Here is a 12,946-nt window from a genome sequence, read left to right as displayed (position 1 = left end):
TTATATTTGCATTATTTAATAATGTCATATTATTTTATACTAAAAGTAGAACTTGAGCTATGCAGTGTGCAAAAGATAGCTAGCTGTAAACCATGTTGAAAAAATAAATTGTAATATGTAACAAATATATTTACTGGCTTGTTGTTCTCATGTTGAGCACCTCACACTCTCTCCACATTTTGCGGTTCTTCCCTGCATTTCTTCCTCTTTCTGGAGCTATATCTTGAACTTGATTGACCTTTAGATTTGTTGGTCCTCCTTAGAGTCATGGCATTTTGAACATCACCCTAGTCTTCCTTTGAAAGGAAACCCAGGTGTGTAGGAGAAAGATGTGTAGTCCAGTGTCCTCCAAAGCATTGCCTTTGGGAACAAAACTCCCAACAGCATGATGGAGCAGAGAACCTATTTGCCTTGTAGCATAGACTGTCTCGCTTAAATTTTGTGAATACCTACAAAAAAAGGAAAAAGATATTTCTGTTTTGACTAATTTGACTAAGCTGAATGTGATCCAGCAACATCTACTTGCAGGAAGGAGGACTAATGGTATCCTGAGACTGCATTAAAAGGAGTGTTGTTAGCACATTGAGGAAGGTGATCCTTCCCTTGTGGCCTCAGCAGTGTTGAGTACATTTGGAGTACTGTGTCCAGTTCAGGACCCCAGTAAAAGAAAGAAATATGTAAAAAAAGAATATATATGGCTAGTAGTCCAGAAAAGGGCTGGATGAAGGGATTGGATTATCTCCTACTGGCCAATGTGGTACCCATCCACAAGAAGGGCCAGTTGGATGAGCCAGGGAATTACAGGCCTGTCAGCCTGACCTCAGTGCCAGGAAAGATTATGGAGCAGGTCATCCTGAGTGCAATCACACAACACTTAGAGGATGGCCAAGGGATCAGGCCCAGCCAGCATGGGTTTAGGAAGGGCAGGTCCTGCCTGACCAACCTGATCTCCTTCTATGATCAGGTGACCCACCTGGTGGATGTGGGCAGGCCTGTGGATGTAGTCTACCTGGACCTCAGCAAGGCCTTTGACACCGTTCCCCACAGCAAACTCCTGGCCAAGCTGTCAGCCCATGGCTTGGATGGGAGCACACTGCGATGGGTTAGGAACTGGCTGGAGGGCCGAGCCCAGAGAGTGGTGGTGAATGGTGCCACATCCAGCTGGCAGCCAGTCACCAGTGGTGTGCCCCAGGGATCAGTACTGGGCCCCATGCTCTTTAACATCTTTATTGATGATCTGGACGAGGGCATCGAGTCCATCATCAGTAAATTTGCTGACGACACCAAGCTGGGGGCAGGAGTTGATCTGCTGGAGAGTAGAGAGAGTCTGCAGAGGGACCTCGACAGGCTGGACAGATGGGCAGAGTCCAACGGCATGAGATTTAACACATCCAAGTGCCAGGTTCTGCACATTGGCCACAGCAACCCCATGCAGAGCTACAGGCTGGGGTCAGAGTGGCTGGGGAGCAGTCAGGCTGAGAGGGACCTGGGGGTGCTGGTCGACGGTAGACTGAACATGAGCCTGCAGTGTGCCCAGGCAGCTAAGAGGGCCAATGGCATCCTGGCCTGCATCAGGAACAGTGTGGCCAGCAGGAGCAGGGAGGTCATTGTGCCCCTGTACACTGCACTGGTTAGGCCGCACCTCGAGTACTGTGTCCAGTTCTGGGCCCCTCAGTTTAGGAAGGATGTTGACTTGCTGGAACGAGTCCAGAGAAGAGCAACAAAGTTGGTGAGGGGTTTGGAACATAAGCCCTACGAGGAGAGGCTGAGGGAGCTGGGGTTGCTTAGCCTGGAGAAGAGGAGACTCAGGGGTGACCTTATTACTCTCTACAACTACCTGAAGGGAGGTTGTAGACAGACAGATGTTGGTCTCTTCTCCCAGGCAAGCAGTACCAGAACAAGAGGATACAGTCTCAGGCTGCACCAGGGGAGGTTCAGGCTGGATGTTAGAAAAAAGTTCTATACAGAAAGAGTGATTGCCCATTGGAATGGGCTGCCTGGGGAGGTGGTGGAGTTGCCATCACTGGAGGTTTTCAGGAGAAGACTTGATGGGGTGCTTGGTGCCGTGGGTTAGTTGTTTGGGTGGTGTTTGATTGGTTGATGGGTTGGACGCGATGATCTTGAAGGTCTCTTCCAACCTGGTTTATTCTATGTATGAAAGGCTGAGAGAGCTGGCACTGTTTAGTCTGGAAAAGAGAAGACACCCAGGGGAAACTCAGCAAGATATAAAAATATTTTAAGGGAGCTAGGTTCTTTTCAGAGGTGTCCAGTGACAAGACAAGAGGCAATGGGTACAAAGTAAACCACAGAAATTTCCCTCTGAATACCAGGAAACATTTTGGTACTGTGAGGTTGACCAAGCACTAGAATAAGTTGTTTGGAGATGTTTTGGATTCCCCATTCTTAGAGATATTGAAAATTTGTCTGGACACAACCCTGGGAAACCTGTGGGTGAGAACGGAATGTCTGACCTCCAGAGGTCCCTTCCAATGCCAACCATTGTGTGATTATTTAGTGGTAATTTTTCCCCTATTTATTTTGTATTATTCTATTATCCTATTTATCTTCTTGATTACAAGAATCAATCTACCAATAATTACACTGCAGTCAGTTTTCTATGTAATAATAGCTAATATAGATCTCATCATGACTTAGCAGCACAGGTTTTTTAATGCATTTTCAACATGTTCATTAGCTGGTTAGTTCCCCTGTTCATTCACCATCTTCAGCACCTTCCCTAGTTCTTCAGTCAGTGGTTTTGGCTTGACTAGATGATGAAAAGTTGAAGAAATATGCAACTACTAAATATTTTAATACTAATTATTTTGCCATTCCTTATTTCAATAGTTTTACACTCAAACACATACTAATTTCACAGAATCACAAAATGTTAGGGGCTGGAAAGGAGCTCAAAAGATCACCTAGTCCAACCCTCCTGCCAGAGCAGGATCATTTATACCAGATCACACAGGAATGCATCCAGGCAGGTTTTTAACATCTCCAGAGAGGGAGACATTTAAAAACGTTATATTCCTCCTACATGAATCGAATTAGCTGATTCAAATTTCCAATGTGTTTTTCAAACAATAATGATATTCCTGGAGTTTATCAACAAAAATTTGAACCATTTCCAAACTCCAAAGGAGATACATGTAGTTGGTTCAACATAAAATTCCAGGGGGGGCGGGGGGAAGAAAAGAATTGTTCTTCTGGCTATTTGGTAACAATTAGTTTTATATCATAGAAGTACTTGCACATAGAAAGACAGCTTTTGACCATTAAGAATCATACAAAAATAATAATAAATGTAATCTGTCTCTTCATATTTAGCCAAAGAATACTTGCATATTTTAGCCATAACTATTGCTTCCCTGGTCTGGGGGAGCGGAATGTAGTTGTAGATCCCTTATATGAGGTGCCATTGGGTAATGAATGAAGGCATGAGCCCCATTGCTATATAACAATGAGAGTCCAGAAATGCAGAAAGCAGATAATCTCAGAAGTCTTCTCAGAAGTCCTTTATTGCTGTGCTGTAGAATCCCTTGTATTACAGCAGAAGTCCTGGAAGCCCTTAACAGACGAAGCATCTAACAGAAGTCCCAAATATATCCCTAGCAGCATCCCTAAACTGAAGCCCTAGACAGAAGTAGCTAACTAACAGAAACAGAAGTCCCTAACAAAGCCCCTAGCAAAGCCCCAACCTGACTATGCTGTTCCTAAACTAAGTCCCTAACACAAGTTCACAGAATCATAGAATCAATAAGGTTGGAAAAGACCTCAAAGATCATCAAAGTCCAACCTGTCACCCAAGACCTCATGACTAACTAAACCCATGGCACCTAGTGCCATGTCCAATCCCTTTTCAAACACCCCCAGGGACAGTGATTCCACCACCTCCCTGGGCAGCCCATTACAATGGCTAACAACTCTCTGTGAAGAGCTTCCTCCTCAACTCAAGCCTAAACTTCCCCTGAAAGTGCAGGTGTTGCATTAGCTGGAAATCAAACCTGGGCCTCCCAGCTGGTAGGCAAGAATTCTCCCACTCAACCACCAATGCCACATTTTTTTAAAGCCTACAGCACCCAGTATTCCCAGGCAGTCTCCCATCCATGTACTAACTGGGCCTGACCCTGCTTAGCCTCCGAGATCAGACGAGATTGGGCATTCTCAGGGTGGTATGGCCTAATGCTCAGAGTGGCTGTTTGTATACGCTTTGTTATCAACCACTTAACCAGTACAATCCAACCACATATACAAGGTAAAATCTTTTCCCAGTGAGAGGGGCCAGCATGTCAAGAAGGTGGCTCCTTTAGCATGTTCCAATCAAAGGGTGTCAATGTAAGGATGTTGTTCTTCATACACATGGAATATTATTGTTTTGTTCTATGCAGTGTGCTAAGGAATTGGTCGGCTAAGGAATTATGCACTCTGCATGTGTCCAGCAGCTGCCTTCAGAACTGTGGCTGCAACAATAACACATGCACAAAAATAATCTGCTCAAACATTATTCTTTTCCTTATCCTACTGATTAAACACTGAATTTTAAAAAGCCCAGATATCCTTGCATCTCAAAGAAAGGAAAATAAGTTTTTGTTCCAGCTGCAAAAGCAGAATCAAGTGAATCTTGGATGCCTAGGCAACACACACTTGCTCTACTTTTTAATATTAAGAAATAATCACTGCTGAGCTTTATTATTATTATTTTGTTTCTGAGTACACGGAAAATTTATTTAGAATCATAAAATCATAGAATGGTCTGTGTTGGAAGGGACCTCTGAAGGTCATCTAGTTCAACACCCTCTGCAGTATGCAGGGACATCTTCAACTAGATCAGGCTGCCCAGAGCCCTGTCAAACCTCATTTTGAATGGGGCCCAAACCACCTCCCTGGGCAACCTGTTCCAGTGTTCCACCACCCTCATAGTAAAGAACTTGTAGCCAACATCCAATCTAAATCTGTTCTTCTTTAGTTTGAAGCTATTGCCCCTTGTCCTATCACCACAGGCCTTTGTAAAGTCACTCTCCATCCGTCTTGTAGGCCTGCCCTTCCAGCAATTACTTTTAATCAAGTAATTCTATGGATTAGTTCTTTGTATTTGTTTGCTTTTATTTTTCAGATCTAGTTGTTGCATAAATATAATATGAAAAGAAAATACAAGCTCATAATGTGTCTTGGTCCAGAGAGGATAAGAGGCTTAGTTCTTCTGAATATTTCTGTGTTATGCAATTAGAGGCATAAACGAGGCCAAAATATTAATGGCGAGGCTATTTATTAACAGAGTAAAGTGGATGGATCAGAAGGAGAGAGAGAGAAAATAGAGAGAGGAGAGGGAGCGAGAAGAGGGAGTGAGAAGAGGAAAGGAATTATATTACCACACCCCTCACCCCCCAAGACAGTTTGGGTCTGTGGAGGACGGGTGCTGCAGCTTCAGTGTGGAGGAGAGGTCATCCTTGTTGGCTGTGTTGTCCTCTGCTGGAGGAGAGGAGGGAGACATCCCAAAGTCCAAGTCCAAGTCCTTCTCTGAACAGCCTCTTCAGCTCCATGAGTTGCAGCAGGTGGAACTTAGGACGCAGAGAGAGGGTTCCTCCTGGTCTACTGCCTCCAGACTATGTGGTGAGGTCTTTTCTCCTGTGTCTGTTCTTTTCTCTCCTGATACTCTCTTCATTTTTCTTCAGAGCAGCATTGCACCAGTCTTTCTTCTGAGCCAGTAATTGCTCAGATCTTTCATACAGTATTTTAGGGATGTGTCCAGGTGGTGAATCCTTTGCACCGTCCTCCCTTTCCGGGGTAGCTGATGGGTAGAGATGATCTTGTCTATGCACATTCTAGGATTGTTATCCACTGATGTCTGCCCAATACAGCTATTGTTTGGGCAAGCAGCAAAGGTGATTTTATCATTGTTGAGTCACATCAAGAGAGACAAGATTTAGTCTCTCACATAAGGGAATCAGCACACTGTTAGAGTAATTCATAGAATCATAGAATGTGAGGTTGAAAGGGACTCCAAGGATAATCTGGTCCAACTGTTCTAGGTGATATTGTAGTTTAAATGAGATCATCCAACACCTTGTCGAGCTGAGTTTTAAAACTGGCCAATGTAGGGAAAAACAGTACTTCTCTTGGGAGATTCTTCCAATGTCTAAAATTTGGCTGATCACTTTCTCTTTTGGAGTGGTATATTTACAGATTTTTTTTTTCCTGGGCAGCAAGAAAATGTACAGTCATCAGAGAAAAAAATTATTGATGAAGAAATATATTCACTCTAATGAAGCTGTTAATACTATAATTTTCTGATAAATTTTTACAAAATAGAAATCACTACCTGAAACTGTGTTATGGGGTAATCCAAACCTCCATCAGCAGAGGTTTGAATGGGGAAAGACAAAGGCATGAAATTGCCTTCCAAGTTGCAAAATTGCCTTCCCCTTCCCCTGGGGACAGGTAGGAGGTGCCCATTCTTCCCCCTGGGGTAGAGGTCCCTCACAGGTATCTACCAGTGGGGAAAGTCTGCTAGGATTGGGAACTATGATTAGCAGGGTGCTTTGCACCCAGTATACATTGGCCCTGGGCACATTGTCTAGGAAAGCCTTAAACAGAGCGACCAGAAAGCGGGCAGGGCTCACTCCCATTTTTCCACTGTCATTTTCTACTCTCATTTCAGCTCATTTTGGACTCACTCTGCATTTGTGGCAAAATTGGAGAAACCAGTACTTAGAACTGGTTTCTCCCCAGACCTGCCTGCCCTGGGGTCCTGCTCCCTGCCTGCTGCTGCAGTGACCCTGCCTGCCATGGAACTGTGGGTTCCTTGCACTGCTCAGACAGTGCTACTGCACAAGTTTCTCCTTTGTGGCAGCTGTGTCTATGGACACTGATTCTGGCAGGTCCATTTCTTTCAGATTTGTGCCATGTTATCCACAAATTGGATTATAAAACCTGCAGTTCTGGAGCCTGACACCAAAGAAAGACGTGGAGGGACCGTCACCAAATGCCCTGTTCTGTCCTCGTGAGTAAAACCGGTATTCTCATACTTTCCTTAAGGTCGTGCTCGCTTCTGATTTTGTAAGTGAGGTAAAACTATTTTGTGGCTTAAATTTTTCCATTTTCTGAATTATCTAGATTGTACTGAAGTTGCCCATAAGCATCCTGGTAGCATTCACAACCAAATAGAACCTGTAAATAATTTAATCAGTACATAATCTGGGGGCAGGGGTTTTGGAAAAAAATAAAGATAACTATATTCTTATAATTCTCGCCTTGTTAATTTAAACCCAATCAAAACAAACTGCCACCTCCATTGTGTGCTGGGCTTTGGGATGTAGTGGCTTTTTTGGTGTACTTTATGGCTGACTGCAAGTTTTATAAAGTAGGCTTATATATTATATCCAATTGATTCAGTGATCCCACAAATGTGTAACATGGTTCTGACTTACTTTTTGTGAATGGATCTGAGAGGAGGAACACATTATTCTTGTAAAAGAAATAGAATAGAATAGAATAGAATAGAATAGAATAGAATAGAATAGAATAGACCAGGTTGGAAGAGACCTTCAAGATCATTGCGTCCAAGCTATCATCCAACCCACCTCATCAACTAAACCATGCAATCAAGCACCCTATCAAGTCTCCTCCTGAACACCTTTGATGCTGGTGACTCTACCACCTCCTCGGGCAGCCCATTCCAATGAGCAGTCACTCTCTCTGTAAAACTTCCTCTAGCCTCCAGCCTAATCCTACCCTGGCGCAGCCTGAGACTGTGTCCTCTTGTTCTGGTGCTGGTTGCCTGGGAGAAGAGACCAGCCTCCACCTGTCTACAACCTTCCTTAAGGTAGTTGTAGATGGCAATAAGGTCTCCCCTGAGTCTCCTCCTCTGCAGGCTAAGCAACTCTGGCTCCCTCAGTCTCTCCTCATAGGGATTATGCTCCAAACCCCTCACCAAGCTTTGTTGCCCTTCTCTGGACATGTTCTAGCAAGTCAACATCCTTCCTAAACTGAGGGGCCCAGAACTGGACACAGGACTCAAGGTGTGGCCTAACCAGTGCAGTGTACAGGGGCACAATGACTTCCCTGCTCCTGCTGGCCACACTGTTCCTGATGCAGGCCAGGATGCCATTGGCCCTCCTGGCCACCTGGGCACACTGTAGGCTCATGGTCAGCCTACCATCGACCAGTACCCCCAGGACCCTCTCCACCTGGCCCCTCTCCAGCCACTCTGACCCCAGCCTGTAGCTCTGCATGGGGTTGTTGTGGCCAATGTGCAGAACCCGGCACTTGGATGTGTTAAATCTCATGCCGTTGGACTCTGCCCATCTGTCCAGCCTGTCGAGGTCCCTCTGCAGAGCCTCTCTACCCTCCAGCAGATCAACTCCTGCCCCCAGCTTGGTGTCGTCAGCAAATTTACTGATGATGGACTCAATGTCCTCATCCAGATCATCAATAAAGATGCTAAAGAGGATGGGGCCCAACACTGATCCCTGGGGGACCCCACTGGTGACTGGCTGCCAGCTGGATGTGGCACCATTCACCACCACTCTCCGGGCTCAGCCCTTCAGCCAGTTCCTATCCCAACACAGTGTGCTCCCACCCAAGCCATGGGCTGATAGCTTGGCCAGGAGTTTGCTGTGGGGAATAGTGTCAAAGGCCTTACTGAGGTCCAGATAGACTACATCCACAGGCCTCCCCACATCCACCAGGCAGTCACCTGATCATAGAAGGAGATCAGATTGGTGAGGCAGGACCTGCCCTTCCTAAATCCATGCTGGCTGGGCCTGATCCCTTGGCCATCCTGTAAGTGCTGTGTGATTGCACTCAAGATGACCTGTTCCATAATCTTGCCTGGCACTGAGGTCAGGCTGACAGGTTTGTAATTCCCTGGCTCATCCAACCAACCCTTCTTGTGGATGGGCACCATGTTGGCCAGTTTCCAGTCTTCTGGAACGTCTCCAGTGAGCCAGGACTGTTGAAAAATGATGGAGAGTGGCTTGGCCAGCTCATCTGCCAGCTCTCAGCACCCTAGGATGGATCCTGTCTGGCCCCATGGACTTGTGGGGATCCAAGCAGCTGACAAGCTCTCTAGCTACCTCCTCTTGGAACACAGGGGAGCTATGCTGCTCCCTGGCTCCATCTGCCAGCTCTGCAGGCCAGCTGTCTGGAAGACATTCTGTCCTGCTATTAAAAATTGAGGCAAAGAACGTGTTAAGTACCTCTGCCTTTTCCTCATCTTTTGTCACTACGTTCCCCTCTGTGTCCACTAAGGAGTGGAGGTTGTCCTTGCCCCTCCTCTTGCCATGAATATATTTATAGAAGGATTTTTTGTTGTCCTTCACATCAGAGGCCAGTCTAAGCTTCAAATGTGCTTTTGCCTCCATAAGTTTCTTCCTACATGACCTAGCAACATCCTTAAACATTCTATGGGTTACCTCACCTTTCTTCCAAAGATCGTACCCCCTCTTTTTTTCCCTTAGTTCCTTTAGAAGTTCATTGCCCATCCACGCTGGCCATCTGCCCTGATGGCTCATCTTCCGGCGCATTGGCACAGCCGGCTCCTGTGCCTTCAAGAGTTCTTCCTTGAAGTAGACCCAGCTCTCCTGGACCCCTTTGTTTTTAAGGGCTGTTTCCCAAGGAACCTTCTGAGTTAGTTCCTTGAGTAACCTGAAGTCTGCCCTCCGGAAGTCCAGAGTGGAGGTCTTCTTGCTGCCTCTCTTAGATTGACTCAGTACTGAAAATTCAATAATTTCATGATCGCTGCCCCCTAAACACCCTCCAAACACCACATCACCCACCAGCCCTTCCCTGTTGGTGAAGAGGAGGTCAAGCATAACCTTACCCCTGGTAGGCTTGCACAGCACCTGGGATAAGAAGCTGTCCTCCATGCACTTTAAGAACCTCCTAGACTGTCTCCTCTCTGCTGTGTTGAGATCCCAGCAGATGTCAGGCAGGTTGAAGTCGTCCATGAGAACAAGGTCCGGAGATCTTGAGACAGCCTTAAGCTGGCTATAGAATGCTTCATCAACATCTTCCTCCTGGTTGGGTGGTCTATAACAGACTCCAACCAGGATGTCTGCCCTTCTGGTCTTCCCTCTAATTCTCACCCACAAGCACTCAATCCGGTCATCCCTGATCTCCAGCTCAATGGCATCTAGTGCCTCCCTGATGTACAGGGCCACCCCTCCACCCCTTCTTCCTTGCCTGTCTCTCCTGAAGAGCCTGTAGTTGTCAATTGCAGCACTCCAGTCATGTGAGTAGTTCTCACCATGTCTGTGTGATGACAATTACATCATACCTTTCCTGCTGCAACAAGGCTTCCAGCTCCTCTTGTTTGTTGCCCATACTTTGTGCACTGTAACATCATAGAGTTTCAAGTTTGTCGTGTGGGGTCTATCTTTGTGAAAAGAAGTCTGACTGTGTTTCAGTACTTTAAACATTTGGTATTTATTGCAATGACTCTAGATCCTAAGTGGTTGTTTGCAATTTCTTTATTATACTTGTAGCTGAATTTGTGATTAAAGGAAGCTTGAAATATCATCTAACTTATCATGCAGACTGTAAAGTTGTGTTGTTAAGAGTACCTACTATACTCTGTGGGATGCTGTAGCATAATCTTTCTTAATATCACCACTTGGAATGGGCATAAATACAATTAAAACATCACAGCACCAAACACCATGCACTCCAGAGGTGAAAATAAAACCATTGCACAGCGCTTCCTACTAGGCTAGTCTGTACCCTTTCCTATAATGCTTCACAGGTATCTAGGTCACTTTCTGTACTGGATTATGTTTTTCTTCTCATCAAACTTCTATTAATTTTAATAAGATTCATAGAATTTCAGAGTATACTTTAGAAAGAGCCTGATTATTTTGTGTGTTTTTAATATAAGAAGTTTTTATTTATTTTTCTTATTAAAAACACAAACAGAAGCAGATTGTTATAATTGCAAGATGCTCCAGGGTTTGTTTTTTGTTGTTATTAATGAATAACTGAATGTTGAAAGTCACTGACTTGTGTCTCATCTGGCAACCAAGAATTGTAATAATGACCTTTTAACCTATACACTTGTTATGATTCTTGAATAAGTCTTAAGTCATGGGTCTAATCTTGTTTCTTTGTGGTGGGTTAACGCCCATTCTGAAAACAGGGTGGAGGGCTTTGGAGTGCTTTGCCCTCCCTGCAGGGCATTTTCCCCCTGGGAAACTGAGTCTGTTCCACTCCCCGCTCCCTGCCCAGCTAGGGTATAAAAGGGAAGGCATTGAAGTCATTAGGTTTCCTTTTGGCTCCTGCCTCTCCTGGATGAGAGCTACTGTGGCTGCCTTCCTGCTCCTGTGCCATGTGGTCGGGCCTTTCTCCCTGCTGCTTCTGCACCTCTTCAGAGAGAGACTGGTTTTGTATTCTTCTTCTTTGGCCCCCTCCCATCCATCCTTGTACCTTGCCCTCATGAACCATTACCTGTAATTGTTATATACATACATATATATATTTTGTTTAAAGAAAACTCTTTACCTCTCTACTTCCAAGTTGACTCCAAATTATCATTTGGTGGATTTGCTCCTTTCCTTTTTTTTTTTTTTTCCCCCCTTCTGTTAGGAGGGAGGAGGGGGCAGCAGGGGAGAGATTCTCAGCCTTGCCCCCATCTGAGCTCTTAAGTCCTAGTTAAGGCTTAAACCACTACAGTAATCTAATAGAAAAATTATATTTTAAATTAGGTTGGGGGTTTTTGTTTGTTTTTGTTACACCGGACTTTAAAGACACAGAAACACATCACTCAGTTATGTACAAGTCTGAAATGTGTTTTACTTAGTTTATTTTTTCTTTCATAGTATCACCAAAAAAATCAAACCCAAAACCCAGCAACAAAACCTCTGCTATAAATTCTCCTTGTATGCAGAGGTCTCTATAGAAAACTGAAATATCCTGAGGTCAAAACTTGCATCATTAAGATATGGCATGATTCACTGACATATCTATGAGATAGATATAGAAGTGTATCATTCTGTTCTCAAAGACTACTACAATTCATAGAGAAAAGTAAAACCCAACACACCTAAAAGCATAAGAGTAAATGTGAGACTTTGCACATTGCATAAATATATTTTTGTTTTATTTTGTTTTTAAACAGAGTTTTTGTTCTCTCTGGTCATGAAGAAGAGAGTTACACTTCCTTCCCCATCCTTGTTTAACTTCAGAAATGGATAATGGCAATTTCAAGTCTTTTTATAGAAAAATGCCTTGAGATAATCTGCAGAAACGACCACTCAGATCCTTAAAATATATGTTATGATTATGACACTTGTGGATTTCCCACTTTCCCCTCCCAGTTTCCTTTCAGGTTAAAATATTAAAATCTAAAATTAAACTAGAAATCAGCCTTTTGCTGATAAACTCAATGTTTAATTTTGCTTCAGGGCAATGCAGACAAGTACAGTTTTTCTGTAGTTCTACAACTGCAGCATGTTAAAATGTGGGAGTAATGGCAGAAACTGCTTTAAATGTTCAATTTCATGAGCCCTTGGTGAAAGCAAAATATGTACGATATATGTATTGCCCAGGAACAAGAGCCCAATTCTTTTTTGTTGCGCAACACATCAGTGAAAAAAAGCCCTGTTGTTAAAGGCTACTTATAGATTAGCTGGGGATCTAGGGAAGCAACACACATTTTGTGAAAATGTATTATCCATTTATGAAATTTAACACCTTCATTTCTGACCACAAAATCAAATATTGTGTTGAATAAAACTTTCTTTGTTTCTCTCAAGACATAAACTGCATTTCTGTCATTTTACGATCACAAGAACACTGTTTTTGATGGCAATTGCTGGAAATATCTTTTATCACTGAATTTCCAATTCTATAACAAAAAAAATCTGACTTGATAAATGAAGATAATTTGTCAGATTTTGCTCTTTCTTGTAGGTGTGATTTAAAATTCTAAAGGACTGCCTTTTTTTTATGC

General features: G+C 43.9%; 1 protein-coding gene and 1 pseudogene across 1 annotated transcript in view; one reads left to right on the top strand and one right to left on the bottom strand.

Moving 5' to 3' along the window:
* The window catches only part of GPC5 (glypican 5), a 729,150-nt gene that overhangs the window by 303,100 nt on the left and 413,104 nt on the right, over window positions 1-12,946 (top strand).
* LOC128897353 (5S ribosomal RNA) lies at window positions 4,071-4,189 on the bottom strand (annotated as a pseudogene).

Source organism: Dryobates pubescens, chromosome 7 (genome assembly GCF_014839835.1).
Source record: "Dryobates pubescens isolate bDryPub1 chromosome 7, bDryPub1.pri, whole genome shotgun sequence".
In the NCBI taxonomy this organism is placed as follows: Eukaryota; Metazoa; Chordata; class Aves; order Piciformes; family Picidae; genus Dryobates; species Dryobates pubescens.
Note: the sequence above shows the minus strand (reverse complement) of the source record. Positions and strands in the feature narration are given on the sequence as shown.